This window comes from Mauremys mutica, chromosome 4 (genome assembly GCF_020497125.1).
Source record: "Mauremys mutica isolate MM-2020 ecotype Southern chromosome 4, ASM2049712v1, whole genome shotgun sequence".
In the NCBI taxonomy this organism is placed as follows: domain Eukaryota; kingdom Metazoa; phylum Chordata; order Testudines; family Geoemydidae; genus Mauremys; species Mauremys mutica.
Genome location: NC_059075.1, coordinates 111,437,825 through 111,457,639, shown reverse-complemented (window position 1 = coordinate 111,457,639; position 19,815 = coordinate 111,437,825). Strand labels below are relative to the sequence as shown.

The 19,815-nt window shown below is 45.0% G+C and overlaps 1 protein-coding gene across 1 annotated transcript in view; it reads left to right on the top strand.

The window, feature by feature from the left end:
* Positions 1 to 15,327: 15,327 nt before the first annotated feature.
* Positions 15,328 to 19,815, top strand: part of TSPAN4 (tetraspanin 4) — a 539,052-nt gene continuing 534,564 nt past the window's right edge. The window contains exon 1 of the mRNA XM_045015196.1: positions 15,328 to 15,419. The gene's annotated coding sequence lies outside the window, so the exon portion shown is untranslated. The remainder of the gene's footprint in view (positions 15,420 to 19,815) is intronic.

Sequence of the window (19,815 nt, the reverse complement as noted above, 5' to 3'; positions counted from 1 at the left end):
TCTGGCAGTGGCACTGCCTTCTGAGCTGGGTGGCTGGAGAGTGGTGGTTGCTGGCTGGAAGCCCAGCTCTGAAGGGAGAGCTGCCACCAGCAGCAGCGTAGAAGTAAGGATGGCATGGTGGGGTATTGCCACCATTACTTCTGCACTGCTGCCTGCAGAGCTGGGCCCTCAGTCAACAGCCACCACTCTCCGGCTGCCCAGTTCTGAAGGCAGTAGCACAGAAGTAAGAGTGGCATGGTATGGTATTGCCACCCTTACTTCAGTGTTGTTGCTGGCAGGGCACTGCCTTCAGAGCTGGGTACCTGGCCAACAGCCGCCCAGCTCTGAAGGCACTGCAGAGGTAAGGGTGGCAATACCGTGATGCCCCTGAAATAACCTTGTGACCCCCTGCAACTCCCTTTCGGGTCAGGATTCCCAATTTGGGCAACGTCGGTCTCCCCTGTGAAATCCTGTATAATATAGGGCAAAAGCACACACAAGACCGGATTTCACGGGGGGGGGGGGGGGAGACCAGATTTCACAGTCCATGATGTATTTTTCGTGGCCATTAATTTGGTAGGAGCCTAGTCATAGCCTCTTAGAGTGGAGTCCTGCTTCTCTTTCCCCTCCCTCCGTTCATTTACAACTGATTAACTAGCTTACTGTCTCACTCTCAAGACAAGACAGACAAAGGAAGTATTATTACCCCCACCTTAGATGTGGAGAACTGAGGTTCAGAGAAATTAAGGACTTGATTCTTTTTTAGGCTGCTGAAATTCAGGGTAAAACTTCCAAAAGCACCTGTGGGATTTAAGGACTTAAGCTCTTAGGGTTACTCAGATGCTTTTGGAAATTTTACTCTGTTCCTAAGTGACTTGTCCAAGTTTGCACAGAGACTCTGGGGTAGAGCCAGGAACTGAACCCTTGCTCTCCTGAGTCTGACTCTGGTGCCTTAAGCCTAAGCCCCACCTTCCTCTCTGCAGTGACACTTTGAGACCAGCTCCATAGCACTAGCCCAGTTTCCATGTGTGATTTAAGAGAGCATGTTTGGTTTTCCTCGGGTTCAGTGGGGGTGATTGCCCCATTAAAGCAGATCCGCGATGTTTTCCACTGGAGTGGAACGACATGAACAGGTGATGTTCCATACAGTCACGTATTATTCTGTGGTTGCTGATAGTGACCAAAATGCTTCCTTGGGCTTTCTAAGTACATGTGGTTGGGAAATGTTTGTTGTTGATTCTGTCTGGAAGATGATAGTCTAATTTGTACAGAGCCCTGAATAAATTCCTTGTTATCCTTCTCAGCCATCTGTAAAGTGAGAGTCATACCTCTTGTCACAGCCAAAAGAGAGTGTTTCCTAAGGCATACCACATATTTACAGGACTTGAGGAGGGGGTTGTAACAAGATGACTAATTCTGGGGACATACTGTAGCCTGGGGAATAACTGAATGGCTTAAGGAGGTAGCCAGGAGTAATCTAAAACTGGAATGTGCTCGTCAAAAAGACGACATAAGGCCTGAGGGTTTGCAGCAATGCCTGGTGGCAGTGACTAGCGGAAAGCAGTCTAAAATGGCATCTCTCAGACTGATACTAGTCTGGTGGTGGGTAATGCTGCTTTTGCCCAGTGAAGAGGTTACAGGGAGGTGAGTATTAGTTTCTCACAGAGCTACAGTAGGAGCTTGTGAATAAATCAGATTGTTTAATGAGAGCCTCAGTAGCCTGTGTATTTAAAAAAAAAAAAAAAAAAAAAGTATCCGCTCAGGCAGGAATCTACTTTTCGACCCTTAAGGCCTGACCTCATGCTCATTTAAGTCAGTGGGAAGATGCTGACTGACTTCAGTGAGCTTTGGGGCTGGCCCTTAGGAAAAGTATCATTATTATCCTGTCTGTCAACATTTCATTGGCCCTAGGAAAAAAGAACCAAGTCAGGCTGCTGTAGGAGACCTTCAGAGCTTGGTTTATAGAGGGGCTGAGTGCCCATATCTACCATTGATTTTAGTGGATGTTCAGCACTTCTGATAATCTGTCCCTATTTCTTATTCATGAGTAGTTCTGTGTTATAGCCCCAGTACAGGTCTCATAGGTAAGTTTTACATTGTACTGTTGCTACGGTTACCAGGTTAACTGCACCTCTGACCCCTCCGGGTCTCTGAGTGCACCCCCCTTCCGTTCTTGGGCTTGCACTGTCACCTGTCTTGGGATGAAACACATGATTCTCCCATTCAGACTGTACCCTGGGTTGCAGTTCCCTGTGTATCAGTCGTAATTACCTCAACAGGTTTGACTTGCGTTCAGCGCCTGCAGGTCTGTTCTCTTTGGGAGCAATGACTGTGTTAAGTAGCAATTAAAGAGCAAGTCTTGTTTATTTAGAACAAAAGTATGCAGGAGAAAACCGACTTTAAAACAATGAAACTGCCTATATGCATGCCTGCATCTCCATAAGGCTTGCCATTCCCTTCAGACTCCTTGTGTCATCCCTCTTGGTGTCAGTCCGTCCCCTCTAGACAGCGCCTGGCAATTAATCCTCCTACCTCTACTTGTCCTAAGAGGGGTTGTAACTGTTTCCTGGCAAAACAAGGTTTGTATTTTTCTTGGAGACAGGATAAAAGATCTTGGGAACTAATAGCTCATTCCCCATTGTTCTTCAAATGTGTGCCAGAGGTTGCTTATCTAGGGAGCTTGTGTTGCTTTCCTGCTTGTTCTTCCAGTGGGTTCCTATTAAGTTAGATCAAGACACTCATCCAAGAAATTCTAATACCCACTGTAGCTATGCAGGTTTCAGAGTAGCAGCTGTGTTAGTCTGTATCCGCAAAAAGAACAGGAGTACTTGTGGCACCTTAGAGACTAACAAATTTATTTGAGCATAAGCTTTCGTGGGCTACAGCCCACTTCATCAGATGCATGCAGTGGAAAATACAGTAGGAAGATATATATACACACACAGAGAACATGAAACAACAGGTGTTGTCATACACACTATAAGGAGAGTGATCAGTTAAGGTGAGATATTATCAGCAGGAGAGAAAAAGAACTGTTTGTAGTGGTAATGAAAATGGCCCATTTCCAGCAATTGACAAGAAGATGTGAGGAACTGTGTGTGGGGGGAATTAGCATGGGGAAATAGTTTTACTTTGTGTAATGGCCCATCCACTCCCAGTTTTTATTCAAGCCTAATTTAATGCAGTTACTTTACCTCACTGACCAGATTGCATGCAGAATCCGTACCATTGTTTCACAGCAGTATTTTCAATATATTTCATAGCAACCAGTCCCAACGGTGTTCAGACCATTATTACATAGCGGTATTCTTAGATTATGACATAGCAGCTCCATGTCAGTCGCACTGTTCATTTTACAATGCGTGCCAGAACTACAACATTGTACGGTGATTCTGGTCAGGAAAGAGAATTTCATAAGGCTCCATGTTATTACAAATAGGTGTCTGATGTGTGATAGGTCATCGCTCTGTCATGCAGGGGTCCATGTTCAGGCCCATTTACTCTCTGAGCAGGCAGGAGTAGGGGAGCATCATGGAAGTGTCTCAGTTTTGGAGTGAAAGGACCTCCTTTTTGCTTTGCACTGTTACTGTGGCAGCTTCCGCTGGCTGGGTTTGGTGAGAAGCAGGACTCCCAAAGCTGCCTTAAACTGGAAGGTGCTGCCTCAGCGCCGTCCTGCTTACAGGAAGGGGCAGGGATAGAATGATCATTGCCTTGCCACCTCTTGAGGGGCATGTGCTCTGGCAAAAATGTCGCAGGGCAGTTCGCCATTGTTGCATCTGGCTTTTGCTGGTGTGGATGCACTAAGGGCGGTAGCTATTCTCAGTGTAAGGTGAAAAGGGATCTATAAGGGTAAAAATGTGGCCTGTCCTAATACTGGGAAGTTAAACACTTAGGGTATGTCTATACTGGCAAGTTTCTGTGCCACAAGTTATACCACTTGTATTAAAACGCTGGAATTTAAACCTCTGTTGTGTGTCCACTCTCTGCTCCTTGTGATGCTGGAGTGCATCCACATTAGCCGCTCTTGCAACAGCAAAGACAGCAGTGCATTGTGGTAGCAATCCCACTGTGCAACTGGCCACAGGGTGCTTTGGGAAGGGTTTGCAATGCCTTGTGGGGCAGGCCCAGTGTCACATGATGCAAGTTTCCCAATCCCATTGTTCCATGGGCATCCTAGTACATTGCCAGTTGCTTTTCAACTGAAGTGTGTGTGTGGAGAGTGTGTGTGTGTTTGTGTGTGTATGGAGGTAGGGAGACAGTGTGTTTTGGGGACAGTGTGTGTCAGCATGCTGTCTTGTAAGTTCAGACAGCGTCAGGAAGCAACCAGTCCTGAGCTGGGCAGGGGTGAAAGTAACTTACAGGACTTAATGGTATTGGAGTCCTGAGGGGGGCGTGGCCTCAACTGGAAGAGGTGTGGCCTCTCAAGATTTAAAGGCTGGGAGCCCCAGGGCCTTTAAATCAACCTGGGGCTCCCAGCTGCAGAGGTGGCTGGGAGCCCCCAGGGCAAATTAAAGAGCCCGGGGTTCCGGCCGCCGCGGAGCTCCGGACCCTTTAAATCCCCACCGCAACTCCAGCCGCCAGAGCCGCGGGGGGGATTTAAAGGGCTCTGGGCTCCTGCAGCTGCAGCAGCCCAGAGCTCTTTAAATCTGGCCCTACCCCAGCCGCCGGAGCCGCAGGCGGGGTATATAAAAGGTTCTGGGCTGACCGCAGCCGTGTCAGCCCAGAGCCCTTTAAATCTGGCCTCAGCCCGGCCGCGGGAGCCACGGGAGGGGGGTTTAAAGGGCTCTGGGCTGCCCGCTGCAGCGGAGAGCCCAGAGCCTTTTAAATTCCCGCTGCAGAAGCCGGTGCTGTCCGGCACGGCGTACTGGCTCTTGCAGGTACGCCGTACCGGACGGGACCGGCTTACTTTCACCTCTGGAGCCAGGGGAGGGGAAAACCCCGACATCAGCCCCTGCTTCCCTCCCTGGGCTCTCTACACAGCTCTCTCTCTCTCGCCTACACACTCACCTCTGTGTTCAACAGCACGGGCATTCCACATGAATGGTTTGCTTTGTGTCCTGGACCAGATCAGCACAGCACCCAAGGGTTTCAGAAACGGTGCTTTGAAAGGGGAGGGGCACATGTCTCCAGGGCAGCCAAGTTGAAAACAATGAGCAGAGCGGTCACTTGAGGCATTATGGGGCAGTTCCGGAGGCCAGTTACAGCGCAGAAAGCAATCAAGTGTCTACACCTGCAATAGAGTGATGGAGCCTCTGCGCAAATAGCCTTGCAACTCTTGTCGAGGTGTTTTTTTGTTTTTGTTTTTCCAGCGCTGCAGCTGAGGAGTTTCTGTGCACAGAGTGGCTTGGCAGTGTGTACATGTCTGCAGTTTGAGCACAAAAAGCTGCTTTACTGCACAGAAACTTGCCAGTGTAGGCAAGCCCTAAGTCATTAACCAGCTGCCTAAATGCTGTGTGTGATTGCCTAGTTAGCCTGTCAAATGACACAAGGAAACTAGGTGGCTGTGACTGTGGGACTGGAAGTCACTGTGGTGAAGGTGGGCTGCTTTCCCTCTCTTCCCTCCATCAGTGCCCCAAATTGTATATGTTCCTGGCTGCATGTGAATTGCACCTAACCTACTTTTCTCCTGTGTAGTGTTGTGCAACAGAGCCGGCTGCTCTCTGGTACCTAATAAGAGCCTGGTACTTTATTGTAATGGAATGAAAGAGCAGCTGCCTACACACTTCTCTTGTGGGCTCTAGCTGTCAATCTCCTTGTTTCATGAGCACAAGTGCTCACAAGGCATAGACAGGGAAATGTCAATTAAAGACACAAGTGGGAGGCAGTTCTTGGCGTGAAAGTGCAAATTTATTTTCCTTGGGGTGATGAACGATTCCTGAGACACCCATGTGTACCCTGTGTGTGATGTGCAGAACTTGCCAGCTGCCATTCAGTTGGGTTTATGAGGCCTGAGTTACATTTTGAGTTTCTCCGTGTTTCTATCTGAAGCCAAAAATGAGCCTAGATTAACATAGAAAGTCTGGAAAACTTGGTAATGCTTCTGGCAAACCACAAAAGTAAATATAAATATGATAGATTTTTTTATTTTTTTTTAAGGCCAGAAAGGGCCACTCTGATTTGCTGCCATAGAATATCACACAGCAGTTCCTGCACTGAGCCCAACCATTTGTGGTTGAACTAGCTGAGAATAAGGATGGTTGGTGGTTAGAATGCTAGCCTGAGATTTGGGAGACCTGGGATCAGTCCCCTGCTCTGTCCCCAGACTTCCTGTGAGACCTTGGGTAAATCAGTCTCTCTCTGCCTCAGTTCCCCATTTGTAATATAGGGATAATGATACTTTCCTACCTCATTCATTGGTAATCTGTCAGTGGTTAATTATCTTCATTGTTAAGATTTGTGACTTATTTCCACTTATTGACCCAAGTTTGGAATGGCTGTATGAACCATGAGTGTGAAAGTTATGAGTGAGTTGTCATCATCTCAAACAAATGCCAACATAACTATTATCCCATACCACACTGTCAAGTTTTGTTTATGCCATGTGTTCGGGACAGACCATTTGTATTGGTGCTGTTTTTCATATTCCTCAGCCAGTAAGGCCAGGCTCTCTTAGTGCTGTGAAGCTAACTGTACAGGGCAGGAAGAGAGAGAAATAACTAAAAATGTTTAGAAACTTCTAAAAATGATCTAGAGCAGCTTGCCATGATTGTTGAGGTCACCTAACAATCCCTGGCCCCCAAATGGCTCCTTCCTCCCTGTTGCCCACACCGATCTCCATGGTTTTCTGACATTCTTCACTGGATGAGGAGAGGTGGGTGGAAACTCAAGCGCCCCGGTGAAAAACAAAGGCTCATATAGACGGGATGAAACATAATAAATGCCTCAAAGCCTATGCTGAGGCTGTATTCCAGGCCAAGAGAACCTTCCTATCAGCCTCCATTGAAATTGCCAAATTCGATCCCAAGGAGCTATCCAGGGAGATTAAAATACTTTCAACTCCAAGTGTCTACAGTCTGCATCAGAACCGAGCAGCAACCACTGCAAAGAACTGTCGTCTTAATTTGTTGAGGAGATCACATATGTTCGGGAAGCCTTCTCAAATGACATAGATCTGCTCTGCTTATACCTACCCACCCACCAACCAACAGCTGACCTGCATTCACAGAGTTCTGTAAGTTCACTCATCAAGGAGTTCTGAACACCCAAAAGGAGTCTTGACACAAGACTCCCACAAGGAGTCTTGTGAATCTGACCCAGGCCCTTCTGGCTTTTGAAAGAGAGTCATGAACAACTGGTGCTACTCCTGACTGAAACAGTCAATGCATCCTTCACTTCCTCCTTCACACTGAAGAAAACTAGGCTAGTTCTGACGTACCCAGTGAAGTACCACCCAGTATCCTTTCCTGAGCAAATTCAGAGAGAAGCAAGCTAGCCAAAGGCCAACTACATGCTCATCTAATTGAAGCTAATATTCTAGAACTGGCACAATCTGGATTCAACTTAGTACATGGAACTGAAGCTGCTTTGGTGGCACTGATGGATGATCTCCTCCTGTCAATGGATAGAGTATAGACCTCTGTGCAAACATTTAAGACTGTTGACCATGAGGTACTGCTGTCTCACTTGAGTGAAGTGGCAGGGGTCCATGGTACTGTGCTAAATTGGTTCAAGTCTTTCCTGGAGGGAACTCGTCCAATGAATAGTGTTGGGAAACTTCACCTCAACCATTAGATTACTCACTTGTGGATTCCCCTTATGATCAGTTATTTCTCCAGCTGTTTGCAATGTCTAAATGTAGCCATGAGATGAACTTGTCAAACAACATGGACTTGAAGTGCCATCAATATGCAGATGACAGAGCTCTACTTATCCTTGTTCACATATGATCATACCAGTACCACCAAGATGGCCCTGTGCTTGAATAAGATCGGCTGATGGATGAACAGCAGCTGGCTGAAGCTGGACCAGAACAAGATGGAAGTGACGTTGGTGAGTAAAGGGAAGTGTTTTGAAGAGTTTGCAGCCATGGTGCAGTCTCCTTTGGTTGAAGATACGCACTCACAATTCAGTCTGTCCATAGTTTAGTGGTACTCTTGAATTCTTTGTTGATGCTAAGCTTTCACAAAGCAGGATCCCTGAGTAATGTGTTCCATCATCTCCCGTCCACTAGGAGACTCCATCCAATCCTGGTGGATGATGACATGGCCTTGGTTAATCATGCCTTCGTCACCTCTTGGCTGGACTACAGCATTGCACTATACTTGGGTATGAAGCCTTCAGCTCTTAGAAAACTCCTACTAGTACAGAACACTGCAGTGCATCTTCTCACAAAACACAGGCTACTGCAAACTCATTCAATCTTTCTTCTAAACTGGCTTCCCATAGAATTTCAAATTAAGTTCAAGGTCTCAATCCTTATCTTTAAGGCATACCATGGCCTGAGGCGCTAAAAGATTGACGAAAGCTCCAGGCTGAAGATTGTGGTCAACATCTCATGCTCCTCTAGTGCAATGGACACTGGAGCCTTCTACAATAAAGGTAAAACTCTTTTTTTCTGTGGGAGAGAATTTTCTCAGGGGCTGGTCCAAGACTGTGGAATGAATACCGCCAGGAACTCAGGGCTATCACAAACTGTACCACCTTCCACTTCAAGTGCAAGGTGCTTTGTTTGACTTGCCTTCTTTAACATAAACACAGAGTGGTGTGTATATTTTCAAAAAACAAAACACACACCTTACTAAAACAAGACCGTCCACTGTACACACGTCTCCCTCTGAGGAAATGATGGGAGAATAAACAACACATGATAGATGTTAGTCATGTTGCTTAGTGGACTACTAGAAGGCACTCTGATACTACGGTGGTAAGGGTTTTATAACACATATATAGAACAGATTAGATATCTCATAATTTGCCAAGTCTATCACTCTCTGCTCTGGGTCAACTGCTTTTGAATAAACGGCAGCACTAGTCTATTCAGTTGCTTCATCACACTATAGTGACAGAACCAAGACTAGGAGAAGAATGTTGTCCAGTGACCATAGTCACTTTCATTTGCAGTTTTGTGGATTTTGCACAATAATATAGCATCCCAGTGAGCTAATAGCTAAGTGAGCCAGTGTTTGTCATGATGACAGGTTTCAGAGTGGTAGCAGAGTGGAGTCTGTATCAGCAAAAACAACGAGGAGCCACAAGGACTCCTCGGTGTTTGTCATGTTATTGGGGATGTAGTTATGAACGGTCGGAGCCTTACTAGATCTACTGTGCACCAAGGGGTTGATCCACCACTCACCGAAATCAATGGAAGTCCTTTTATTGACTTCAAGGGACATTGGACTGGGCCCCACTTTTCCCACTGTGACTTGCAGAATGGACATACAGTGCGGCTGGTTACTCAGTGCAAATTAATAACTGTGCCTTCAGCTGCCCTTGCACTAGCTCCATGAAAGCTCAGACCCACTACTCCAGATGCTAACAACGGTACCCCTGTGTATAGCAGAAGATCCTGGGGTTCTTAGTCATGAAGTCTGAAGTTCAAAAACAGTTCAGTGTCCTTTGGAGACAGTGCTGAGGCAGATGTCGATGGAATCAGGCAGTTTCCGCAGGTGAGGATGGGATGTGAAAGGCAGAGAGTTCAGGAAGTGTTGGAATAGGTGAAAGATGAGGGAGCATCAGTGCTGAAGATGGGAGAACCCAAGAGGATACTTCAAGTGCTGAAGCAGAAGCAGATGTCAATGGGAGATAGCTTGTCTATTAAGATGCCAGTTCTATAGCACCTGTTGATGGGACAGTTTCATCAGGCAATGAAGTGTTGCATGTCTTAACCTTCTGTTAGGGTAACGTAATGTTTTGTAGCATTCAATGTGAATTGAAGGAAAATAATTTGAAATAAACAGGCTGGAATCAATTGAATTCTCACTTGAAAAAATATACAGGCAACAAGCAAAATGTCCCTTTAAAAAAATCAATGTAGTTTGTTGGTATTATTCCCCCTTTAAAAAAATCTTAACACATCTGTTTTTATTTTCCTCTGAGCTCCACGTTCAGCAGGACGTCCCAGAATGGACATTCCCAGGTGCCTTTCTTTGTGCATGTCTCTGGCTACTGAAACCCCTGTAGAGACACAAGGGGTGAGATGACCGAATTTGCCCAGATGTGCTAATAAAAACCTGTTCAGGCAGCATGTCAGGTGCAGAGTTACAAACAAGATTGTGATGATAGGAAAGTGGAAGGCAAACTGAACCATGTCACTTGGAACTGGTTAAGGCAGTTGTCTGATCTGGCGGTGAGAGGTAGCCACCTGCCTACCTTCCAGAATCATCACTCTGAGTGCGTGCGCACATAGAGGACTTAATAATGCCACTCACCAGCTTGTCTGGGAGGAATGGGGCCTCTTTTAATGGCCTCTGGTAGTAGACCTTGTCTTCTGGCTAATAGAAGGCTGGTAAATGTCAAACCCTGTGTGTATCTCAGATCCTGGGAAGGAACATTGCTTTACGATGGCTTCTGCCAAGATATGCTCAGTGAAGCAGTAGGTCAGCACTCCAGCCTTTCCCCTCCTGCCAGGGTCACAGCTAAATGTATTAGGTGATCTCATCCCACTCAGGAATGTATTTCTGCATCAGAAAGTCTCCACCCAGTTGGGTGCAACTTACTGTATATTTTCCTGAGAGGCCCGGAACTGTAATCATAGGGTGGGTGCGGTTATTTTCTGGTCAAGATTAGGATGCATTGCCAGAGTTGTGTTTATGGGAGTCTAGCACAACATCAGTGCACATTATTCAATACAGACAAGTGCAAAGTTCTTCACTCAGGAAGGAAAATTCAAATGCACAACTGCTAAATGGGGAATAATTGGCTAGGTGGTAGTACTGCTGGAAAGGATCTGCGGGTTATAGTGGAGCACAAACTGAATGAGTCAACAATGTGATGCAGCTGCAAAAAAAGGCTAATATTCTGGGGTTTATTAAGAGGAGTGTCATATGTAAGACACGAGAGAGAATTGTCCTGCTCTACTTGACACTGGAGTACTGTGTCCAGTTCTGGGTGCCACATCTTAGGAAAGATGTGAACAAATTGGAGAAAGATTGAAAAAACCTGGGCCTGTTTAGTCTTGAGAAAAGAGGACTGAGGGGGGAACTGATAAGTCTTCAAATATGTTAAACGGTTTAACAGAGAAGATGGTTATCATTTTTTTCCCCATACACACTGAAGGAAAAACCAGAAGTAGTTGGCTGAATCTGCAGAAGAGGAGATTGAGAGGTTAGATCTTAGGAAAAGCTTTTAACTATAAGGTAGTTGAGCTCTGGAATTAGGCTTCCAAGGGAGGTTATGAAATCCCTGTCATTGGAGGTGTTTAAGAACAGGCTGGACAAACACCTGTCAGGGATGGTGTAGGTGTGGCTCTGCTACAGTGCAGAGGGTTAGACGTGATGTTTTCTCGTGGTCTCTTCCAGTCCTACATTTCTATGATTCTATGCCTCTGTTTTCGTAACACCCACTTTTAAACATTCCAGCAAGCAGCAACAAACGATGCTGGAGAAATGTAAGTTGTGTTGCAGGTGGAAACCAGATTCCTTACCCCAGACATAGAGAAACACAATGCAGGTTCTGACAACCAAGGTTTTGGAAGGGGTAGAGGGAGGGAAGGGATTCACACTACCTGTCTTTCTAGGATGCAATTCCTCCACTCAAGATCATGCCAGTGAATAGGCTAAATAACTGTGAAGTGAGCCAGAAGAAATCTGCTAAAGAGTTAGAAATTGTCAGAGATTTTCCATTAGAGCGACTGTAGTGCACTGGAGTGCGACTGTATCTGCAGTGCACACCGGAGGAAGAACAGGAAACATTTAAAACAGTCCAGAATCACTGGAAAATAATAAAATAAAACACACCATTGGATATAGTATTAATGAGTTATGAGAGAAACTCTGTAGTATTAATCTGAGGCATTGTGTAGTTTGTTCTTATTACTAGTAGTAGAAGCATTAAAGTAGCACAGAGTCCCTATTATGTTAGCCAACTGTACAAACACATAGTAAGAGACAGTCCCTGCCTCAAAGAGCTTACAGTCTTAAGAGGCAAGGCCGACAAAACGTGGGAGGGGAAACAGAGGCATAGGGAGGTGAAGGGTCTTATCCAAGATCTCACAGCAGATCATTTCCATAGCCAGGAAAAAACCCTCAGGTCTCCTGAGCAATTTACTATATGGACTTCAGTGGTGGTACACCTGTATAATGGAAGATTTAGGCCCAATGTGTGTGAGAGCTGATTCCTTGAGAGATCGGTCATAGGTTTGCCACCATTCAGGGTGTGGGGGCAGATGATGGGAGCCCTGTAACTTCTGTTTGTTTTTTAATAAATAAATAAAAGCAAGGGAGAGGAAATCAGAAATCACTTCATGATTCCTGTGACGCTGCCCTTGCCTTGGGAGATGTTTCCAATGTGTTTCTTGTCAAGAGAGAGAATAGACAGCTCTCTGAAGCCATTATTTAGCTCCATTTGTTTCACTGACTGCTCATCTCTCTTACTCTCCAAGCCAAACACCTCCATTCCCTGTCGTCGTCCCCCCCCCAAATCAGAGATACAGACTTCAGTGCTGAGCCTTGAAGCCGCATTTCGAGCCAAATCCATGTCAATCCAAAGGGACAAAACCCACATCAGCTGACTTACTCCAGCTGGTTAAAATGTTGAGAAAAGAGGGATCCTTTCTAGTCCTTATCACACAGGTGCCTAACTCATTCTTTCCCAGACAGTGAATTTGATTTTAGTGGAGGACTCTCTGTTATGACTCAGACATGCTTAAAAACTAGGGCTTGGTTTTCAGCTTCCTTCTGCCTTAAAAGGTGCTCCTGCTCCTGGTATTTTGTCAATGTAAGATTTTTTTTTCTTTTAAAGACTTTTAAAAACTGTCAGACAGCTATATCTGCTCAAGAAACACTTGGTGTCAACTTCATTAATTCTCAGTTTAAAAATAAAGCAACCTTTATGAAAAGTATTACTGATTCTCCTCAGGGCCAGGTAGCTTTATATGCCAGTGAAATGTCAGACAGAAACATTCCTTCACCTAGCAAGGATCTCCGTTGTCTTGCCTGATTTCCTTTTTGCTGGATTTGGGGCCCATCTGGAAATTATTGGCATTCAGCACCTAGAGCCACTTGCTATAAATGTGAGTTAAAGTATGGTAAACCAATCTGAGTGGTGGTGACAGACTGACTATGTCCTGAACAAACCTTATGGAATTAAGGTAAAGTTTACTGAATTCAGTTAAATCTTATCAAGTTAAGGTTAATACCTTTTGGGCACATAGTATTAAAACACAATTGTGTATGTGTTATTGTGGCATTGTGTGTACCTTTTCTGCTAGGGAAGGGGGATACTAACGTACTTCCTCTGTTATCAGTCCGTTGAAGTCATCCCCCTGGAGAAGTATGCATATATTAGTTCAAACTGGAGTCTCCAGGAACCATTGGACAATGAAAGGGTTTTTGGATAAATAGCCTGGTTTTAAATTGTCTCAGAGCCTTCCTCCTGATCCAGCAAATGGACAGGACTACTGGGTAGGGTTGGAAGGTCTGGGTGCTTGTTCTGAGCTGAAACTATGATGAACTGGTAACTCCCTGGGTTGGGGGTTTGAAGGACTGTTCCTGATGGAATCCATCTTAGTACTGGGGGTTAACACTGCTCATGCAGGTAGGTTCTTTTATTGTTTTTAATGTTTTCTCTGTCATGCTTTTTACCCTAAGAATAAAGTAGGCTTGCATAGGAAGTGCTGTTGTACTGTTATAACAGTATAAGTTACAGCTGTAAGCCATCTCTAAGGCCAAAACAAGCAGGTTCTGTTTGGGCAGCCTGTCTCTACCGGGGATAACATAGCGTAGTCAAGGAACTGTACAGCTTGGAAATACTCCAGTCAGAAGGGGGAGGGAGCAGGTCTCCATCAAAGAGAGGCAACAGCTGGGATCTGGAAGCCTGAGTGTAGGTGCCCTGGCTGATCCCTGAGGGGAAATAAAGGTCTAGTTACCCTGAACTGTGACAGTGGTTTGCAAGCCAACCATCTTTCAAATGAGATGTTAAACCAAGATTGTGACTGCTGGTGGTGAGTGAAGATGCTGTGGTACTTTCCGAGGAGTTGTCATGTTAACTGATGGTCTGGCAAAATTACTGCTAGGATGATTGGATTGTGCTTAACTAAAACCCCTTTGCATTTCTATATGGATAGAGCACACTTCTTCTTTGCTAGGGCCACATCTGTGCTGGCAACACAGTATTCACCACCTGTGGTAGCAATGATGGAAGCTGTAGTGTAAGAAGCAGAGCTTGGGTACTGTTAGTGAGTCCTGTCTACACTACAGCTTCCGTTGTTGCTACCATAGACAAAACTGCAGAACTGTTGGTGAGTTATGTATCTGATTTTTGCCAGGGTAGAGACAGCCTTCCTTCCTTAAACTGTGGTGCAGGGTTGCTGTACAGTAGCTGTCATGTTCCATACAGAGGATGTCTGTACTTTGCTAAGGGATGAACTGATTACAGTAGAACCTTTTCTCCACTTCACAGGCTTAATCCACTGAGGTTTATAAAACCCTTTGAGCAACTCAGATGAGAGGTCTTAGAAAAACTTCAAATTATTACTGTTTCTGGCCATGATCATTCTCTTCATGGAGCATATTTGCACAATTGGGTTTCTCTTGTTGGGTTTCCTATGTATCATTCACTGGGACCGATAGCAGCTTGCATCTTGGAAGGATGGCAGTTACTACTTCTATAATTCTGGGGTGTGAGATCTGTCTGGAGTTGCTGCCACTCCCCTACTTGTCCCAACATCACATTTCCACAGCAGTTTTCTTATTTTATGTACAAATTTGCGTAGACAAGAAGGTCTTTCCTTGTCTGATAATGAGCGGGAAAGCAGCCAGGGAGGTCCTCCCTTCCATCTGGTTACTCTAGGGTGACTTTTACAGTATGAATTTTGCTCTCAGTAATTAATTTTGATACCAAGCTTTTATTGAGGTTTTAAGTATGTGGATAGGAGCAAAGATAAGGGGTTGGGGGCTATGGGGTAGGGTTCTAGGCAGTACTTAATTTGTGCCAGGGCTGAGCCCTGGCACCACTAGGTTTGGCAGTACATAACCCCAACAGCTCAGGGCTTGTGGCATCAGTCATAAAAGTAAAGAAACTGTTCGAATCGCAGTACGTCTTTCATTACAGATTAAGCACTGGTGATAGGGTTCTAAAAGTGACTGGATTGAAAAGAAATCACCTCTCTCTTGCACTTCCTGCATTCCTGAAGTGTCTTCTGAGTCATCATCTGTTTAGTTTACTGATAGATGTGTTGGTTGGTTGTTTTTACAGTGGCAGCACTGAAAGGCCGTTATTGCTGTGGGAGATCAAAGCTGCATCCTGGCCCATCTTGTGTGTCATCAGCAAAACTGCCAGCCACGGTAAGTTTCTGCACTTAGAATCTTTTTTGGTGAGGCTGCGTGACCCAGAAAGCGTCTTTGTAAAAACCACCTCTTGGTTATTCCACATTTATGCTCCATTAATTGATTTTCTACATGAGAAATTGTTCAATTTGCCAGTCCCAAACCCAATGGCTATATTTCTTTTTTTTTTCCTGAATGTGCGCACTGGAAGCTCAGCATGATACTTGGAATGTTCAAGCGACATTGTCTTCTGACCATAACCACACTTTAAATTGAGGCCAATTCAATGTGTGCATATTTGATCCTTCTCTTGCTAGCAAAATCCAGCATCAGATATATCTTTCATCTTGAGTCATGCCATTTGTCCTTTGCATCGAGATGCATTTCATTTGAATCATGAAAGAGAAGGAAACATTGGTGGGAAGAGTGGAGATCAGAACCCTGTAGTGAGAGATGATTCCTTTAGATGCTTTGAAAGTGGACTGGACCAAGCACTCTGGAATATAATATAGGGTAACAGTTCAGCAGTAGCAGTTGGGCAGGTTAGATGCTTTGATAGGCTTTTTGCATCAGTAATTTGTGTGGTTCTATTAATGCTTTTGAAACTGATGGCTGGGATAGTCAAAGGCGCCTAAGGGTGTTAGGTGGTTCAGTGCAGGTTGGGTGCCTAATTCACTCCTTCAGGCCCTTTTGAAAATCCGAGCTAAAAATACTCTGAAGAAAACATTTCCCCCTTCCAGTCTCAGTACAAACTTTCCATTGACTTTGCTGTGAATCTTTTGCTTTCCTTCATCAATAATTCAACAGAACACGTTCACCTGATCGTGGAGTTTGAATACCTTTTTAAAGTAGGGTGAAATAAGTATTTGCAACAGGGCTCCTCTTTTCTGTGAAATGAGATGCCTGCGTCTGATCTGTCATTCCAATCTGGAGAGCTTAATGTATCTATGATCTGTGTGTGTATATGTTGGGCACATATGGGGAGAGTGGTGGTGCTGGAGCCCTGGAATGAGTCTTGTGTATAAGCATTTGTTTTAAGGAGGACCCGAGAGCCCCACAGACATGAGATGGAATTTTTAATGGTGCTGAGGGAATTTTAATCTAATCTGAATTTCAGTGGGATTTGGGTGCTGAGCCTGCATTGTCCTTGTTGAGTCAGGGCCAAGAGAAGTGAACAATCTGTGTTCAGACTGCTGTTCAGCTTCCCTTATGTAAGTAAATATAATACAACGGACGAGAATGGGAGAATGAACAAGTAGCACTGTTAAAAAGCCAAGAAACTTCCAGTTAAAAGGATTTGACATAAGAGCACGGATGCAGTATGTCATCTTAGCCTTCGCTGGTATTGCGAGTACATAAATAATATATGAATTGGGAAATAACAGAAGATAACCCTTGCAAGCTGCTATATCCTGCAAAGAGCGAGCGAGCTTGCAGATTACATGGCAGATGATGGTGCTGTACCTGCCACAAAGGCAGCATTGAGCAAAAATGATTACTTTAATTAAAAATAATTAAAACAGCGGCTCAAAGTCAAAGAAAACCCAGCTACCCAGCTTGAAGGCTGGGTCCAAATGCCACATGCAGAACGCTAAGCCGCATATTTGAAGTTTTAGGAATACTGATTGAGGCTATGGCTGCACATTGTATCAGTGCTGTTCTTCCCAGTCAGCGTTACTGGGATTTCTGAGCTCTTTGGCTACTGCTGGTTCCTTTTCTTTTGCGAGCTGGAATGTAGATATCACTTGAAAAATAGGAATGGTGCAATGTAGGGGTCTGTACAGTGTGCAGCACTTGGAGCTAGCTAGCTGGTCATTGCATTTCCTTTGATTTCGTATTGAACATAAGTAATTGCTTTATTCACAGAAAGTTTAAAAAGGAGGCTCAGTCTATGCGACTGATGAAACACACTTCTGAGATCCTCTGCTATGTACAGAATCTTTTCAGGAGACAACGGCATCTTGTCATGGATGTTTCCTTTTGTTTCTCCCCATTACTTTCACAGACTGTAGCCTTTGCCTGTAGAGAATTCACTTTATAAGCAGACTTCAGTGTAGATTATGAGCTTAGGCCAGGTGCGCCCCAAGAGGAGAGGCCAAGGGTATGAGTGAGACCGATCCTCTGTTAACTGATAGACCACGTCACCTGGGGCAGAGGCTTCCTGACTTTTATGTGGCCAGTTCCTCGGCTCATTTTGATCTGTGTCACGTCACAGGCTTCAGTTTACACAACCTGAGGATCTGGCCCATAACATTTAGCTGCACAGCACTATTTCAAAGAGCATTCAGATTAGATTGAGTGTTTTTATTTACAAATAGCCTGAAATGTCAGGGATTAGCACTGTGAACCAGCCGATGGTTTTCACTCCCTGCAAACTAAAGTCTTATGGCTGTTTTTTTGACATTGACCTGTATGATTTCTCATGTGGACTGCAACATCAGTCCCACATATTCATCTTTGATCTTAAATCTCTCTTCTGAGACTGTATTCAGAATGCCTTCCTCCTTTTGGCCCTTAGATGCACCAGGATTGTTTAGGGATTGGGAGACCCTGCTGTTGTCACCAAAGGCATCTCCATGTGCATCTTTCAAAACTAACTTGGGACAAAGTGTGGCTTTGTGGGAGGTGAACATCAAAGCCTTGTCTACATTACAGCATTTCACCTTTGCACCCCCCTAGTAGGCCTAGTAACACACCATCCAAAGTCACTTCCCACCTGGGGAGAGTTCCTCTGGGCAGTTTTCACATACTCCTTAGATGCTTTTGGGAGCAGTGGGTGCTGTACGGGGTTCTCTGCTCTGTGTCCCCCTCAGGTTCCCTGATTGTTAACCTTTGAGCTCATTCCATTTCTGTTTTTCTCATTTATTGCCCCACAAATTCTTTTGTGGCCTTGGTTTAACGGTTCCTCCCCCTTTGTTGAGGGTGTGGGCCTATAGTTCTCGGTGGGCCCAAGCCCGACTGCCCCAGTACCCACAATAGATAGCTACCATGCAGAGGTATTCACAACTTCATTGGGATTGCACTTGCTCTGAGCAAGGCTCACTCGTGCAGCAATCTGCGCTTGTGCAGTGCTAAAGTAGACAGCAGGCATTGCTGTCTCAGCTGTCCCACTTCATTTGGTCTTTTCGCTAATGTAGTGCACTGGTCATTCTTCCATGGATGACTTCCTCTACTCTCTACCAGGACTGCAAAGTCTTCTAAATTCTCCACACAAGTACAAACTGGGCTGCATACATGCAGTGGTTAGAGTCCTAGCCAGCACTCAGAAGACCCATTTTCAATTCCCTGCTGTGTCCACATACTTCCTATGTGACCTTGATAGGCATGTAGCCTTAGTGTGCCTCAGTACCCCATATGCTAAAAGCATCACCTCTGCCGTGGCTTTCTGCGTTAGCAAACATTGAACCTCCATATATCCGCTGGCATATAGGCACAACACAAGAACTTAAAGATTGTGAAGACTACCCAGAACTTCCCAGCAACTCCTGGAATTGCAAAAACCACTATGGACCACACGTGACCAACTCGTGTCTCTGTATCTGGCATGGGAATGGCAAAGTGTCAGACCTCGTCTACTGCTCCAAACAAGCACATTATTACTGACCCAACAAGCCATCCTCCTGGTTTCAACCTGCCATGCAGACTTTGGACCACGTTGAACTGCATCCAAACAAACCATGGAAGATGCATCTATTTGATGCACAAGTGGAAAATCGAAGACTCCCCTTCGTGCGACTGAGGTGAGAACATCCAAACCATTGAACACATAACACAGTGTCCCAAATATGGTGTCAAGGCTGATTCCCCACCCTGGCACTTTGAGTGCAGAAGATGGAGGCCTGCAAGGATTAAAAAAATTAATACTGGCCACTCCAGGCTTGTATTAAACTCCCAAGGTTACAGCTTTTCTCTGACTTTGACTTGGTAAATGCTGCCACCACCCAAATGCAAAACCCCTTTTGGAACCCAGGAAGGGGCACTTGGGAATTCCTTCCTGTGGGGTACCCTCAAGCCCTTTAACTCCTCCCCCCGGGAAGAGCAGAGAAAGAAAACAAAGGCAATTAGCTGTTGCCGACAGCTAATTAAACAACATGTTCACAAACTTCTTAGGACACCAAAAATCCAATCCTGTTCTTAAAAAAGGGTACATTTTATTAAAAACAAAAAAGAAAGAAAATACATCTGGAACTTAGACTTTTGCTAGATTTTAAAAGAGCAATTCCAAAAATTAAGCACCCAAACTAGCTTTCTTGGGGGTTCAGCTTAAAGGTTACAAGCAAACAAAATCATCGGGGGTTAGCACAGAGGAGTCCATTAGCATAAGAAATAAACAGAAATAAACCTAATCATGTCTAGCTAAACATTCCTGATCTACTTACACATTTGGGAATTCCAAATAAATAGTTCTAGGTAT